Below are 16,438 nucleotides of genomic sequence, written 5' to 3'. Positions count from 1 at the left end.
GCTGTGAGGGAATCGGAAAGAAAAAAAAAACATCCAAGTGTTCGTCAGGGATGTCTAACACGAGCTGGACGTCTTCCTGCAGCTTTTGTGATGGGCGTCCTTGGACGTGTTGTTCTTACCTGCAATTAGGAAGGACTTCTCTGAAGAAAAAAAAAAAAGGACGTCCCTGTTTTTCTTACCTGCCTAAACTGACCACAAGCACAGTTCTCTCAACAGTCCCCTCCAAGGTTGTTTCCAGCTTGCGCCCCCCCCCCCCCCACAAGATCGGAACGTGCGAGGACGTCCAAATCAAAACTTTTTGGATGTCCCTCCCTCCGGGTCTCTCTCAGCCAATCCCAGCGCGTTTAGCTGTTAGCTGTATCAGCTAAACACGCTGTGATTGGCTGAGAGAGACTTGGAGGGAGGGACGTCCAAAAAGTCAGTCTGCCCTTGGACTCCTCCCCCTCCCAAAGTAGCCATTTTTCACTTAGATGTTAAGCACTAATTTTCAGTGGTGATAACCGGTTAAGGGACTCTTTTACAAAGGTGCGTTAACGTTTTTAGAGCCCGCTAATGATTAGCATGTGCTAAACGCTAGAGACGCCCAAAGGAATATGTAGTGTTGCTTAAAAATATCAGAAAGCTCTGAACAAGCGATTTAATTGGTCAGCGGCTGTTTCTGGCTGGTTAAATATCGACCAGCGTGTATTTTTAAAAGTTGTTAAAATGGATGTGTGAAATGACTTTTGAAAAATGCCCAAAAACCAGGGCAAAAAGTCGAAGAACTGAAAAGTTTTGACTCGCGCAAATCCCTAGCCTTTTCATAGTGCGTGCACCTGGGGTGGGGGTGGGGGACAGGCCCTAGCTCCACCAAATGTCTTCTGCCAGCTGCCATCTTCTATGACCTTCCAGAGCAACGACAGTTTGTCTCTCCGCTGCTGTTGCTCTGATTGTCCTTAGCTGGCTCTGGTTTCCGGCACTAAAGATGCCAGACTGACATCAACGGAAAAACAAGTTCCTGCCATTCTGCAGGGAATTTAAAGGTGTTGATGCTGGGTATGGGGAAGGGGGGGCTGGGGGCACACAAGGGGGCAGGTGGGAGAAGGGGGCTGGAGGTGGAAGAATCTGATGAAGGGCTGAGGATGGGAGAAGGGGGACTAAGCCAGCATATGTTGGGGGTGGCAGAAGGGGCCTGATGCTGAGGGCAGGTAGCATAACGAGGCTGGTGCTGGGGCTGGGAGAAAGGTCTGATGTTGGGGTAGGGAGAGGGGGGGGGGGGGCTCAGAGATGGCACAAGGGTTGGGGATAGGATTTGGAGAAGGGGTCCAGTGCTGGGCCTGGGAGAACAAGGCTGTGAGATGGAAGAAGACAGGGGGGGCAACACGGTCTGGGGGCGAAGAAGGGGGATGGAGGTTGATGTAGGCGCTGTGGTGGAAGAAAGAAGAGGACAGACACTGGGGGTAGGAGATTTGAAGAAGCAACGGTACATATGTATTGCCATAGTGAGACAGACCGAAGCTCCATCAAGCCCAGCATTCTGTTTCCAACAGGGGGCAAGATCCCAAAAAAGTACAAAACATTCTATGCTGCTTATCCCAGAAATAGTGGATTTTCCCCAAGTCCATCTTAATAATGGCTTATGGACTTTTCTTTTAGGAAGATATCCAAACCTTTTTTAAACCCTGCTAAGATAACGGCTTTTACTACATTCTCTGGCAACAAATTCCAAAGTTTAATTACACTTTGAGTGAAGAAACATTTTCTCCGATTCGTTTTAAATTTACTACTTTGTGGCTTTATTGTGTGCCCCCTAGTCCTAGTATATGTAGAGAAAGGTGAAGATGGAAAAGCAGAGGAATGGATAGAGGAAGGGGGGGGGGGGGGGGGGAGGAAGAGCAAAGGGATGGATAGAGGAATTGGGGCCTGGAATAAACTTCCTGAGTCCCTACGTCTTGCCCCATCCTTGGCCACCTTTAAATCTAGACTGAAAGCCCACCTCTTTAACATTGCTTTTGACTCGTAACCACTTGTAACCACTTGCCTCCACCTACCCTCCTCTCCTCCTTCCTGTACACATTAATTGATTTGCTTACTTTATTTTTTGTCTATTAGATTGTAAGCTCTTTGAGCAGGGACTGTCTTTCTTCTATGTTTGTGCAGCGCTGTGTACGCCTTGTAGCGCTATAGAAATGCTAAATAGTAGTAGAATAGAAGAATGGAGGGAGGGCAAGAGTGGAGCTGGGGATGGGGTTGGGAGTGGAGCTTAACCATTTCAAATAAAAAGGCAATGCTGATGCTCCTGGCTCTGCAGTTTTCCCACCTAAACGGGTGGATATTTTGACCCGTCATGAGTTTTTGGGCTACTTTCTCACGAGCGTGCAGTTTTTTGGCAGCTTGGTTCCGGTGGCTTAGTGATGTTCAATGCATTTCAAGCCCCATTCTGGGGTTCTCTTCATTTCCCAGGCCTCAGGGCAGGGCTCCGATGGGAGAGGAATGAGGTGACATCACGGAGGTGAGTCATGGCTGCCCTGCTCACACACAGATATATAGTCCCATGTGAAGAGATGGAGGACTGAGGCAGAGCAAGTGAGGCGAGCAGCTGAGTTACAGCAGCAGCACATGTGGTGGTCAGGACAGAGACAGAGTGAGCTGAGCACAGCACATGTGGTGAGGCAGTGGGACTACAGCGGGGGAGGGGGGAGGGTTGCGCTATACACTGCCTCTGATCCACACAGCATCCATAAGGCTCTACTGGCATCTGTGTGGTGGAGGTCCCTTTATCCTCTTTCATACGGGACACAAGTCACTTAACCCTCTATTGCCTCAGGTACAGGCTCAGATTGGGAGTCCTCCATAGTAACATAGTAGATGACGGCAGAAAATGACCTGTACGGTCCATCCAGTCTGCCCAACAAGATAAATTCATATGCGCTACTTTTTGTGTATACTGTGACAAGGCTACTGCCAGGGTGGCTGGGATGAAGCATTTAGACCCTGAAATACAAGTACCAGAAGCCATTGCAAGGAGGGAGGCAAAGAGTAATCTGGAAACAAGGGAATGGATTCCCAGCTCCAGAAGAGGGAGCCAGGGAGATAGCCAGGCTGAGCCTATAATCAGTGGCGTAGGAAGGGGGGGGGTGGTGGGGCGGTCCGCCCCGGGTGCACGCCGCTGGGGGGTGTCGGCGCCTCGCTGGTTCCTTGCTCTCTCTGCCCCGGAACAGAGAGAGCAGGGAACCAGCGAGGCGCCGACACCCCCCAGCGGCGTGCACTCGGCGGATTGGCTCTCCCGCCCGCCCCTCACCGCCTTCCAGGTATGTTCTCGGGGAGGGGGGGGTTGCCCTCCGGAGGGGGGAGGGTGCACTGCGCTGCACCCGGGGGGGGGGGGGTGCGCAGCGGCAACCCGCCCCGGGTGTCAGCTGCCCTCGCGACGCCACTGCCTATAATTTCATCCCCCACTAGGGGGAGGCGGAGGGAAGAAGCTCAGTTCCCCTGAATACGCAATCAATATAAAATGCGGCCCAGCTGGAATAGAGAGGGGCCCATGGAGAGGGAAGAAGATGATTGCATGGATTATATGGAAGGAGGGGTAGATCAGAGGGGAGAGGAATCCCAGGGAGGGGGAGAAGCCTCTATGGAGTGGGAGAGTTCGCAGGCAGGGATGACCAGATCCTGAGGGTTTGGAAGGGTGTTGGAGGTGAGGGAAACCTGCTTTATTGAAAGCCTGATGTATTTGGAACCCTGCTTCATTTACCTGCTTCATTGGAAGCCTGACTTATTTGGAAGCCTGCTTTATTTACCTGCTTTACTGAAACCTATGTGGTTGGAAGCTGTTTGTTTGGGGATAACCTAGGTACTGAAGTTGGTGACAGCTGTTATTGGCTTGATAATAAAAATCATTTAACCTAGCCACTGTCTACAGTTATGGTGAGATCTGGCAAACGGCTGGTGGACGGCTCCACCTTGCTGGGAAGCAGTGGACCCTTTTCACAATACCTGACCTCGATTTGTATCTGCCATTTTCAGGGCACAGACTGTAGAAGTCTGCCCAGCACTAGCCCCGCCTCCCAAGCACTAGCCCCGCCTCCTAACCCCCGGTGCTGCCACCTAATTTCTGCTAAGCTTCTGAGGCTCCATTTCTTCTGAACAGGATTCCTTTATGTTTATCCCATGCTGTTTTGAAGTCCGTTACCGTTTTCAGCTCCACCAGGGACAGAAAAATACTGACTGTACCTGAACGTACACTGCTTCAATAGCTTTCAGGCCTGCAGGTGGTAGATAAGGAAAAAAAAATAGTCTGAAGGACAGACTGAAAAGAAAGAGTGAAAGGGAAGGGAAGGGAAGGGGGTATGTGGGGGGGGGGGGGGAGGAGGATAGGAGAATGACTATGAGGGAGAGCGGAAGGATGTGGGGGAATGAGTGGTAATGACTACATGGAGGTGGTATGAGTCTATGGTGGATGGGAGGGGTGTGGGGGTGTAGGATGAGAGAATGACTGCAAGGGAGCTGGGGGGGGGGGGGGGGGATGTGGAGGAATGAGTGGAAGGGGCAGGTAACAACCAAGGGGTGTGAGTCTATGTGTGGGGGGAAGGATGTGTTAAGAAGACACTGGGGGAAGAGTTAGTGAAAAATCAAATTGTGAAAGAATGCCCCCACCCCGGCATCACTCACTGACTCATAAACATTTATACACTCTTCCCACTTTCCTATATGCATGTATCTCACCCCCCAACCCAATCACACACATACATGCACCCCTCCCACTCCTCCCCACCGGCTTAGCACCCAGGCATTCTCACATTCTCATAGGCACCCCCCATCCCCCTACTATCTCAGTGAAATGTACCCATGTGCAGTGTTTTTTACAACTTGTTTAAATTTAGCTATGTTGGATCTTTGCCTAAAGCACTTCAAATATCTCTTTATAACAGCTGCTATTTAGTTATATCCATCTAAACAGCCGGAGATATGCCACCCTCTGCAGTCCAAAATCAACAGAGGTGAGCCAAGTTCTGTATGGTTCAGGCACAGATTCCACCCTTTCTCCCAGCACCACATAAAATCGAGCTAATTAAAATTTGAAAACTGGATACATAGTAATACTTTTAATACAAATAGAAGATAATATGTTTCACTCAACAAATAGTTAAGCTCTGGAAGTCATTGCTGGAGGATTTGATAACAACAGTTATTGTATAGGTTTAAAACAGGTTGGGATATGTTCCTGGAGGAAAAGTCCACAATCTGCTATTAAGATATACATGGGGAAAGCTGCTACTTATCCATGGGAATGGTAGCATGGAATTTTGCTACACTTTGGGATTCCAGAATCTTGTTATTTTTGGGGATTCTGGAATCTTCTTACTCTTTGGGAATCTGTCAGGTACTCGTGACCTGGATTGGCCACTTCTGGCCATTGTTCTCCGCTGTGTTCACATTCTCCCCAAGTTTTTAATCTTAAAATCCTGATAGAAAAGTAAGCATTGAAAAAAATCAAAACCAGAATTAAATCCTTTTGAGGGGTCACTCTATAGAAGCAGGATAGTTGGCTAGATGTGCCATTGGTCTGACCCAGTATGGCTATTCTTATGTTCAGGATAACTGCAGCAGTGCCCTGGCAAACCAGATCAGTTTTTTTTTTTAAAGTTTAAAGTAATTTTATTGATAACTCAAAGTTAAGCAACACAACACAACACACAACATACTCAATATTGCCAACTTACAAACAATAAGATACAATGCATGAACCATACAGCTTGTAAACCGTCCATTCCCCCCCCCCCACCCTCCCCTTCCCAACCCCTCCATCCCAACCCCTGTACCACTCAATTACCAAAATCTCAGGAACCTTCCTGTTGCTGTCCGTATTAATTCAAGGAAGTACAACAGTACCAATAATCCAGAACTGTTTGGCAGCTCTGTACTCTAGGAAAAGCAGCTTACTACGGGGCAGAGAGGAGGTGGAATCCCCCCACCCTCTCCACATCCAAAATCAACAAGCATTAATAAGTAAACTCCGACCCCTTGGGCTTAGAATCTGAAGATAAGGCATCCATATCTGAAGAAATTGTTTTCTACGTTTAGGCGACATTTTGGAATCTCTAGCCTCCCAAGATGCTAAAAGGTGCACTTGATTACGCCAATGCCAGTAGGCGGGCGCTTCCGAAGAGGTCCAATATTGCATTATACACTTTCGAGCTACCAAACTCAGCTTTCTGCGTAGCAGAGTTGCAGGAGTGCTCAAAGAGGCAAAAGCCTTTGGATGGTCTAGCAAAAACTGTCCCTCCGTGCCCTCAATTTTATTCCCAAGCTTGATCAGAAACCCCCAGACCCACTGCCAAAATGCTCGCACCCTTGGACACTGCCATAACGCATGGTAGAAGGAACTATGACCCCCCCCCCCCCCACACACACACACACACTTAGAACAAGCAGCATTAACCATCTCTAACACATGACCCTGCCTTGCCCTGGTGCTGTCTGGCAGAATTTTTCATGAATCTTTCCAGAATTCCAATTGGGGTTTACACAACTGGGACAACAAAACGTTTTGCTAAGGGCAGGACAGGACTGGTGCGAGCCCCCCAAACCCCACTACCCACAACTGTACAACACTACCATAGCCCTAAGGGCTGAAGGGGGGCACCTACATGTGGGTACAGTGGGTTTGTGGTGGGTTTTGAAGGGCTCACATTTACCAGCACAAGGGACCTGCATACTGCTGTCAGGGAGTTGGGTATGACATTTGAGGCTGGCATAGAGGCTGGCAAAAAATATTTAAAACGTTTTTTTTTAGGGTAGGAGGTGTTAAGTGACCACTGGGGGAGTAAGGGGAGGTCATCCCTAATTCCCTACAGTTGTCATCTGGTCAGTTTGGGCACCTTTTTGAGTCTTGGCCGTAAGAAAAAATGGACCAAGTAAAGTTGCGAAAGTGCTCGTCAGGGACGCCCTTCTTTTTTCCATTATCGGCCGAGGACGCCCATGTGTTAAGCATGCCCCAGTCCCACCTTTGCTACGCTTCCTACACGCCCCCGGGAACTTTGGTCGTCCCCGCAATGGAAAGCAGTTGAGGACGCCCAAACTCGGCTTTTGATTATGCCGATTTGGGCGACCCTGGTTGAAGGACGCCCATCTCCCGATTTGTGTCGGAAGATGGGCGCCCTTCTCTTTCGAAAATGAGCCAACAGTAACATAGTAGATGACGGCAGAGAAAGACCTGTACGGTACATCCAGTCTGCCCAACAAGATAAACTCATATGTGCTACTTTAGGTGTATACCTGACCTTGATTTGTATCTGCCATTTTCAGGGCACAGAAAAGCTGAAGCCTACTGATCTTCAACTGATTGTGTCCTTTTGATGGTGAGCCACGTGCAAGGGTCACTTTCTTAAGACATATCATTCAGTTTTGCAGTGTTCAGTGGTGATCAGATTAAAAATCTGTTCTTAGGCTCTAGACTCTAGGGGGATTAATGGTCTTCACTGTACCCGGCAAAGCAATGGCTGGTCCTGGGAACTGGGATCTAATTAGAATTAGAAAATAAAGGCTAGATGCTGGATTTCAGCCTGTGTTGTTTTGCACTCATTAAGTAATTACCGCACCTTATAAACGGATAGTGTGTGGGATCTACTTTGAGGAGCACTTTGAGAAATCAGTTCTGTTCTGGCCACAATTCAATTTCCCTTTACTCCTGTTTCCTATTTTTTTTTTAATCTGTCTACTTCCTTATTTACCAGAAATAAAAGTGAGTAAATAATATATTTTGGATTAGATTTCAGGAGTTAACTTCCCCCCCCCCCCCCTCAGTAGGTCAGGACAAGACGAAATAAAATCCAAGTTTCCAAGTTTATTTAAAAATGTGATAGGCCGCTTTGGAGAGAATCTGTCAAAGTGGTTTACAATGGCCCAAAAAAAAAAAAAATGCCTTCAGTCAGAGGAGCAACGTGATCGACAAAACCCTTCCAATGATACCAGGAAGACGGAAGATGTTCTATACACTTTATTCCATCATATGACATCTTCCGTCTCCCTGGTATCATTGGAAGAGTTTTGTTGATCACTTTGCTCCTCTGATTGACCTGTTACGTTCGTTCGTAGGTGGATCCTGTTCCTCCACCTCGGTGGTCGACCTCCACTTAAGAAAATCCCACAATAAAAACAGGAAAGGCGATACAGGGAAAGAGTGGAATATCTCAGAGCCAAAGGGTAGCATAAAGTCACTGCAGAACAAACACAGCCTTGGCCAGAAATCCCACCCCGGATAACCACCAAATGGATGAATCATGGCCCGCAGGCCCTAAGAAATCAAAACGTCAGTCATCGAGCGTTCCAAATGAAGATGAACAGAAATAGTATTCCAGAGGACAGGGCCCATAACACTGAAAATGTTATTGCAAATGGAGGAAAGACGGACCACATAATATGTAGGGATTTGGAGGTAATTATGTTGAGCAGAGCGCGGGTCCCTGGTAGGGAGATACAGCTGCAAAAATTGTGACGAGTAAAAGGTGGGTGACCGGAGTGATAAGTTTTATGAATCTGAAGTATTTGATAGGAGGTGGGAGCCAGTGTTCTGAGCGCAGGAAGCTCCTAGTACCAAGAAGCAAATGTACGGCTGCGTTCTGAACCTGCCGAATGTCAACACGCCCTGAAGTACGGCATTGCAGTAATCCAGATATAACACTAACAAACAGAGAAGAATGTGGAGAGCAAACACTGAGAACAGTCGGCGAACAGAGTAAAACATCTGAAATTGCTCCCGAAGCTAGTCAATAAATTGTATTAAGCCAGACCAAGAAAAAAGGTATCATATTGGTCTTCCTGTTTTTAATGTATTAATCTTTATTTTTATGCTTTCAAGTTGGACTAACACAGCAATTAGACAACAACAGAGTATTTGGTTCTTAGAACTTTAAGATTTACATCAGCTGCTCCCTCAGGCTTAGACTGTGATGTCACAAGGAGGGCATTATGATGTCATAAGGGAAGATAATAATGTAGCAGGAAGAAGGTGTCCTAAGGGAGGATGTGTTTATGATGTCAGAAGCAGAGAGGAGTATGATTCAGAAGAGGATACACAGTAGATCCTTTATGAGGGGTTGACATTATGTTTTCACATCCATTTTCTTGGCAAGACGAAGAACAATTTCCATTCATATGGCAACAACCTGTATACACTAAGGGCTTCTGGCACAAAGCTCGGCTAGCAATTCCTGCGGAGCACATGAGAGGAAGCCTATAGGAATTCAATAGGATTTCTCTCATTTGCTGCATGAGAATTGCTAGGGCGGCTTTGTAAAAGAAGCCTTAAGTTACAGGCTTTTTGTACAGTGCCCACCAGTCAGGGCGGATGGCCTGGAAGCTGATTTTGGAAGACAAGAGGGTAGTGTGGCTATTTTGCACAGGCGAATAAATCAGCTCATGTACATAGTAACATATACATAGTAGATGACGGCAGAAAAAGACCTGCACGGTCCATCCAGTCTGCCCAACAAGATAAACTCACATGTGCTACTTTTTGTGTATACCCTACTTTGATTTGTACCTGTCCTCTTCAGGGCACAGACCGTATAAGTCTGCCCAGCACTGGCAGAGTCAGGAAGAGAACTCAGGCTGTTTGCTGTTTCTCCATTGCTAACGTGTCATGAGGAGACAGAAGAAAGTGTTGCCTTTGTGTCTGTAACATTTATGATGTGCAGGTATAAAGTAATATAAGATGACAAGGGTCAGGGAGCAGCGGGATAAAGGAGGCAGAAAAGTAGTCCTAGATGTCTCATTATCCCAAGGGACAGGGAAGCTGAAAGACCCAATAGTTCATTTGTTTCTTCTATGGGAAAAGGGAGGCTTTGAGGTTCAAATCTTACTAAATTGGAGCAATATATATTTTAAAAAAGTTAAAAAACCCCACAACATTCTTACAAATCATACCTCCCAAAACACCCCAACAAATTAACAGACAATTTAGAACTGTGAGGCAGCTCAAAGTTTGGGCTCTTATGGCCCTGTCTGCCTAAATAATGAGACATCCAACCAATGATAATTCCCTTCCCCCCCCCAATCTCGCTCCCCCACCTTCCCAAAATAATAACTAAGAGGTCCTATCACAATAATCCAGCCTTTCCCCCCCCAAAGTATTTAACACCAAGCTGCACACTCATGGAGATCCCATACCTGTAAGACCTTCTTCCTATGCTTGGGAGTTAATCACCCCCCCCCCCCGAAGTTCCATCAATAACAAGGAATAAAAACTGTTTTGCCAACCCCAAAAGGAAGGTGGACACTCTTGATACATTTTAATCCAACCATGCTAGTCCTGATAAAACATGTCTTGGACCCAAGCTGTGTAACACCAAAGGCGTCACTATTCCCAAATAACAGACTTTAATAGGCAGACCAATCAGCCCCTCTGAAAATCGAGTGAAGGAGTATAGCAGGCTGGGTAGCAGAAGGGCCTAACTTCAAATCCCACAGCAGCTCCTTGTGGTCTTGGACAAGTCACTTAATCCTCCATGCCTCGGTAGCAGTGGCGTAGCTACAGGGGGGGCCATGGGGGCCTGGGCCCCCCCAAAATTGGCTCTGGGGACCCCGGTTTGGCTGGTTAGGGGTCCCCAATCCCCACCAGCTAAAGAGTTTGCCCCACGCTGGTCTCACGTTGCCTGGCGAGCATGCTCAGATTCATTAAAATGATTGTGCACAGCCAATGAAAACAGAACAGGGCGCCAGGCAACGTGAGACCAATGCGGGACAAACGCTTTAGCTGGCGGTGGTTGGGCACCCCCACCAGCCAAGGTACCTTCGCAGTGGTGATGGTGGGGGAGCGGCGGCAGGGAGGCAGTAGCGGCCGTGGGGGGGGGGGAGGGCTAAAATATGCCCCCCACCTTGTGCTCTTGACCCCCTCCCATCGAGGTCTGGCTACACCCCTGCTCAGGAGACGGCAATGGCAAAAGCCACTCCTGTATGATGCCAAGAAAACCACATAGAAGTGGGGGTGGGGGGGGTGGGGAGGGGGGGGGGAGTCAACAGGAGTCAAATCTGAGTCAAGGGCACATTTGGACCTGGATTACAATGTTACAAGGTGCCCATCATGGAGTAGACACACAGCTGACTTGTAAGCTTGGACCTGTGAGAAATCAACTGAATGAAGCATCCTATACTGACCCTCCCATAAGGTCAGCACTGTATACTACAAGGAGGATTTGCTTTATTTCGGGGTCCTTTTATGAAGCTGCAGGAAAAAGGGCCCTGTGGTAGCATTGGGGGCTGTTTTTCCCGCACGCCAGGGCCCTTTTTACTGCAAAGGGTAAAAAGCCCCCCATGTAGGGGGGAATACTTACCGCCACCCAAGGTCTCCCACGGTAACCCGGCAGCAACCGGACAGCACGTGGCAATGCCCAATTACCACCAAGACAGTGCCACGCTATTAAATTTTAAAATATTTCCCGGCACGCTGGACAAGTCGAGCGCTCAAGCCGAAACTACCAGTGGCAGCCACGTTGGGCCAGTGGTAGTTTTACGATAGCGTATGGTAAGCCCACACTGGGCTTACCGATGCTTTGTAAAAGGGCCTCTAAGTTAGCTATCCTAAGTGTCCCTAAAGGGCAATCCAGTTCCTGAGCCCATCTATCAAAAATGGCAGTGACGAATTCCCTGTGAGGAAAGGCTAAAGCGGCTAGGGCTCTTCAGCTTGGAGAAAAGGCGGCTGAGGGGAGATATGATAGAGGTCTATAAAATAATGAGTGGAGTTGAACGAGTAGATGTGAAGCGTCTGTTCACGCTTTCCAAAAATACTAGGACTAGGGGGCATGCGATGAAGCTACAATGTAGTACATTTAATACGAATCGGAGAAAAAGCTTCTTCACTCAACATGTAATTAAACTCTGGAATTCGTTGCCAGAGAATGTTGTAAACTAGGTTAGCTTAGCGGGGAAAGGAAAAGTCCATAGACCGTTATTAAATTGACTTGGGGAAAATCCACTGCTATTTCTGAGATAAGCAGCATAACATGTATTGAACTTTTTCCGGATCTTGCCAGGTATTTGTGACCTGGATTGGCCACTGTTGGAAACAGGTTACTGGGCTTGATGGACCTTTGGTCTGTCCCAGTTTGGCAATACTTATGTACTTAAGTCTTTTGCACAGTCCAAACCACATCGTACTTTAGGAAAATAAGAAACTGATGGGAATTAGGCATCATTTCAACCAAGAACCCTTTGAACTTTTCCAATAAAAGGGAGAGCAAGCCTAACAGATGATGATATGCAAAGACATCTGCACAATGCACTGGAATCACAGAAAGGGCTTACCAGGTTGCTCACACCTTTTTCAGTGGTTAGGGGACTTGCCCAAGATCATGCATAAGTACATAAGTATTGCCATACTGGGAAAGACCAAAGGTCCATCGAGCCCAGCATCCTGTTTCCAACACTGGCCAATCCAGGTCACAAATACCCGGCAAGATCCCAAAAATGTACAAAACATTTTATACTGCTTATCCCAGAAATAGTGGGTTTTCCTGAAGTCCATTTAATAACGGTCTATGGATTTTTCCGCTAAGCTAACCACCTTTACCACATTCTCTGGCAACAAATTCCAGAGTTTAATTACACGTTGAGTGAAGAAAACTTTTCTCCGATTCATTTTAAATTTACTACATTGTAGCTTCATCACATGCCCCCTAGTCCTAGTATTTTTGGAAAGCGTGAACAGACGCTTCACATCTACCCGTTCAACTCCACTTATTTTATAGACCTCTATCATATCTCCCCTCAGCCGCCTTTTCTCCAAGCTGAAGAGCCCTAGCCGCTTTAGCCTTTCCTCATAGGGAAGTCGTCCCATCCCCTTTATCATTTCGTCACCCTTCTCTGCACCTTTTCTAATTCCACTATATCTTTTTTGAGATGCGGCAACCAGAATTGAACACAATATTCGAGGTACAGTTGCACCATGGAGCGATACAAAGGCATTATAACATCCTCATTTTTGTTTTCCATTCCTTTCCTAATAATACCTAACATTCTATTTGCTTTCTTAGCCGCAGCAGCACATTGAGCAGAAGGTTTCAATGTATCATCAACGATGACACCTAGATCCCTTTCTTGGTCCGTGACTCCTAACATGGAACCTTGCATGACCATAGCTATAATTTGGGTTCCTCTTTCCCACACGCATCACTTTGTACTTGCTCACATTAAACGTCATCTGCTATTTAGCCGCCTAGTCTCCCAGTCTCGTAAGGTCCGCTTGTAATTTTTCGCAATCCTCCCGCGATTTAACGACTTTGAATAACTTTGTGTCATCAGCAAATTTAATTACCTCACTAGTTACTCCCATCTCTAGGTCACAGAGCAGCAGTGGGATTTAAACTAGGAAGCCTTGGACATCAAGCCTGGCGCACTAACCACTAAGCTACTCCTCCACTCCGCTGTATGCAATACTCAAGTCTGCTAGCTCCCAAGGAGATCCACTAGTCAAACATTGTAGAATCTAATCCCGGGGAAAAATTCACATTCCCTACCATGGGAAGAAGCGCAGAACAATGAGGATCACCCCCAAGTCACAAAGTGGCTTTAAAGGGAAAGGAGAAAGGGGGTGGGACTTGATAAACCACCTTTCTGTGGCTGCAATCAAAGCAGTGGGAATTGAACCCAGTTCCCCTCGTTCTCAGGCCACTGCACTAACCATTCGGCTACTCCTAAAAGGACAATGTGCCTTAACTGATGCGGTTGCTGAAACAGGAAATTAAAATGACACTGAGAAAAATAATCCCTCTCCAAAGAGTTGGGGGTAAAATCTTCCCTCTCCGAGAGCCAATTTCTCAGGTGGCACAACAGACATGCTGCAGTTATATTTTGAAATTGTCTGGCACGGATTTCTATGGAGATATAACCAAGGTCTTGATTTTATCATGAGGCCATTGCTGAGGATTTTGAAGAAGGCATATCTTAAAGTCTTTCAGCCCTAACTGAATGAATTAACTCTCTAATGAAAGGGAGTCTGATTCTCAATCCTAAAACAAGCAGAGGTGTTTGCACTTTGGAAGAAGGGTCATCTGGATGAGTAGGCTCTTGAGAGCTACTGACTTGTCTCTAATCTTTCCAATTTGTCTAGAATATTTGAGAAACTATTTCTGAAGGATAATAACTAGCTAGAGGCATGTCAGAATGGATTCAGAAGGAGGCGTAGTACAGAGACCATTCTGTTGTCAATTTACGAGCAAGTAAGACATATGCCGAAGGCATCAAAGCAAGATTAGGCTTTGCTCCTGCTTGATTTCTCGTCTGCATTTGATATAGTAAAACCTGACCCAGTACCAGCATAGCTGAGCAGGTTAGGTATCGGAGGTACAGTGCTGACTTCATTTCATTGTTTCTTGAAGGGTAGACAACGGACAGTGGCGTGGGATGAACATACTTCCAGCTGGTTTCTGGGATCCTGCAAAGTGCCTCTTTACCATCAGAGATAATGGCATGCACATTTAAGCACGCTATTGTCTCTGATCATAGGGTAAAGTGCGGGAGGATGCTCAGGCACAATCCTCCCGCACTTGTTTGACAGGTCTAGAATGTCAAAAGCCCAGACCTGTCAAACACAGTGGCTGGAGGTCCATAGGACCACCAGACCCCAGATGTCCCCACCCTGAGCCAAGAAACATGGGGACTGGAGGTCCGTCAGAACTCCAGTCCCCCCGACTCCCCCCTCAACACAGGTTCAGGGGGGCTGGAGATTCGGCGGGTCTCCAGCCACCCTAGCCCCCCCCCCGGCATCCCCTCGTGGAGCCCTGGTGGCCCAGTGGGCTACGAGTTAGGCCCCCCGGTCCCCCCAACCCCCCCAACACAATTCAGGAGGGCTGGAGATCCAGTGGGTCTCCAGCCCCCCTATCCCCCCTAGTGTCCTCTTGGGTGTCCCTGGTGGCCCAGTGGGCTGCAGGTCAACCCCCCCCCCCCTCCCCATGACTTGGTAGTCTGGTGGCCCTATTCCCCACCCACCTGCCTTCGTTGGAGGAGGGAGGTGGCCTCCCATCAGTGCTGCCTCGAGGTGGCAGCGCCCGGCCCTGCCCAGTGCATCCTGGGATGCGCTGAGCAAGGATTCACACCATATAAGGGAGAAACTCCTTATATTTCTAGGATAAGCAGCATAAAATGTATTGAACTTTTTCAGGATCTTTCCAGGTATTTGTGACCTGGAATGGCCACTGTTGGAAACAGGATGCTGGGCTTCATGGACCTTCGGTCTGTCCCAGTATGGCAATACTTATGTGCTTATGTACTTAGGATTCTGAATAGAATCTTGCTACTCTTTGGGGTTCCACGTGGAATGTTGCTACACTTTGAAATTCTGCATGGAATCTTGATATTCTTTAGAATTCTAGAATCTTGTTACTCATTGGGGTTCTACATGGAATGTTGCTACTCTTTCGGTTTCTGCCAGGTATTTGTGACCTGGATTGGCCACTGTTGGAAACAGGATGCTGGGCTTGATGGACCTTTGGTCTGTCCCAGTATGACAATGCTTACAGTGGGGGAAATAAGTATTTGATCCCTTGCTGATTTTGTAAGTTTGCCCACTGACAAAGACATGAGCAGCCCATAATTGAAGGGTAGGTTATTGGTAACAGTGAGAGATAGCACATCACAAATTAAATCCGGAAAATCACATTGTGGAAAGTATATGAATTTATTTGCATTCTGCAGAGGGAAATAAGTATTTAATCCCTCTGGCAAACAAGACCTAATACTTGGTAGCAAAACCCTTGTTGGCAAGCACAGCGGTCAGACGTCTTCTGTAGTTGATGATGAGGTTTGCACACATGTCAGGAGGAATTTTGGTCCACTCCTCTTTGCAGATCATCTCTAAATCATTAAGAGTTCTGGGCTGTCGCTTGGCAACTCGCATCTTCAGCTCCCTCCATAAGTTTTCAATGGGATTAAGGTCTGGTGACTGGCTAGGCCACTCCATGACCCTAATGTGCTTCTTCCTGAGCCACTCCTTTGTTGCCTTGGCTGTATGTTTTGGGTCATTGTCGTGCTGGAAGACCCAGCCACGACCCATTTTTAAGGCCCTGGCGGAGGGAAGGAGGTTGTCACTCAGAATTGTACGGTACATGGCCCCATCCATTCTCCCATTGATGCGGTGAAGTAGTCCTGTGCCCTTAGCAGAGAAACACCCCCTAAACATAACATTTCCACCTCCATGCTTGACAGTGGGGACGGTGTTCTTTGGGTCATAGGCAGCATTTCTCTTCCTCCAAACACGGCGAGTTGAGTTCATGCCAAAGAGCTCAATTTTTGTCTCATCTGACCACAGCACCTTCTCCCAATCACTCTCGGCATCATCCAGGTGTTCACTGGCAAACTTCAGACGGGCCGTCACATGTGCCTTCCGGAGCAGGGGGACCTTGCGGGCACTGCAGGATTGCAATCCGTTATGTCGTAATGTGTTACCAATGGTTTTCGTGGTGACAGT

Source organism: Microcaecilia unicolor, chromosome 5 (assembly GCF_901765095.1).
Source record: "Microcaecilia unicolor chromosome 5, aMicUni1.1, whole genome shotgun sequence".
Lineage (NCBI taxonomy): Eukaryota > Metazoa > Chordata > Amphibia > Gymnophiona > Siphonopidae > Microcaecilia > Microcaecilia unicolor.
Note: the sequence above shows the minus strand (reverse complement) of the source record.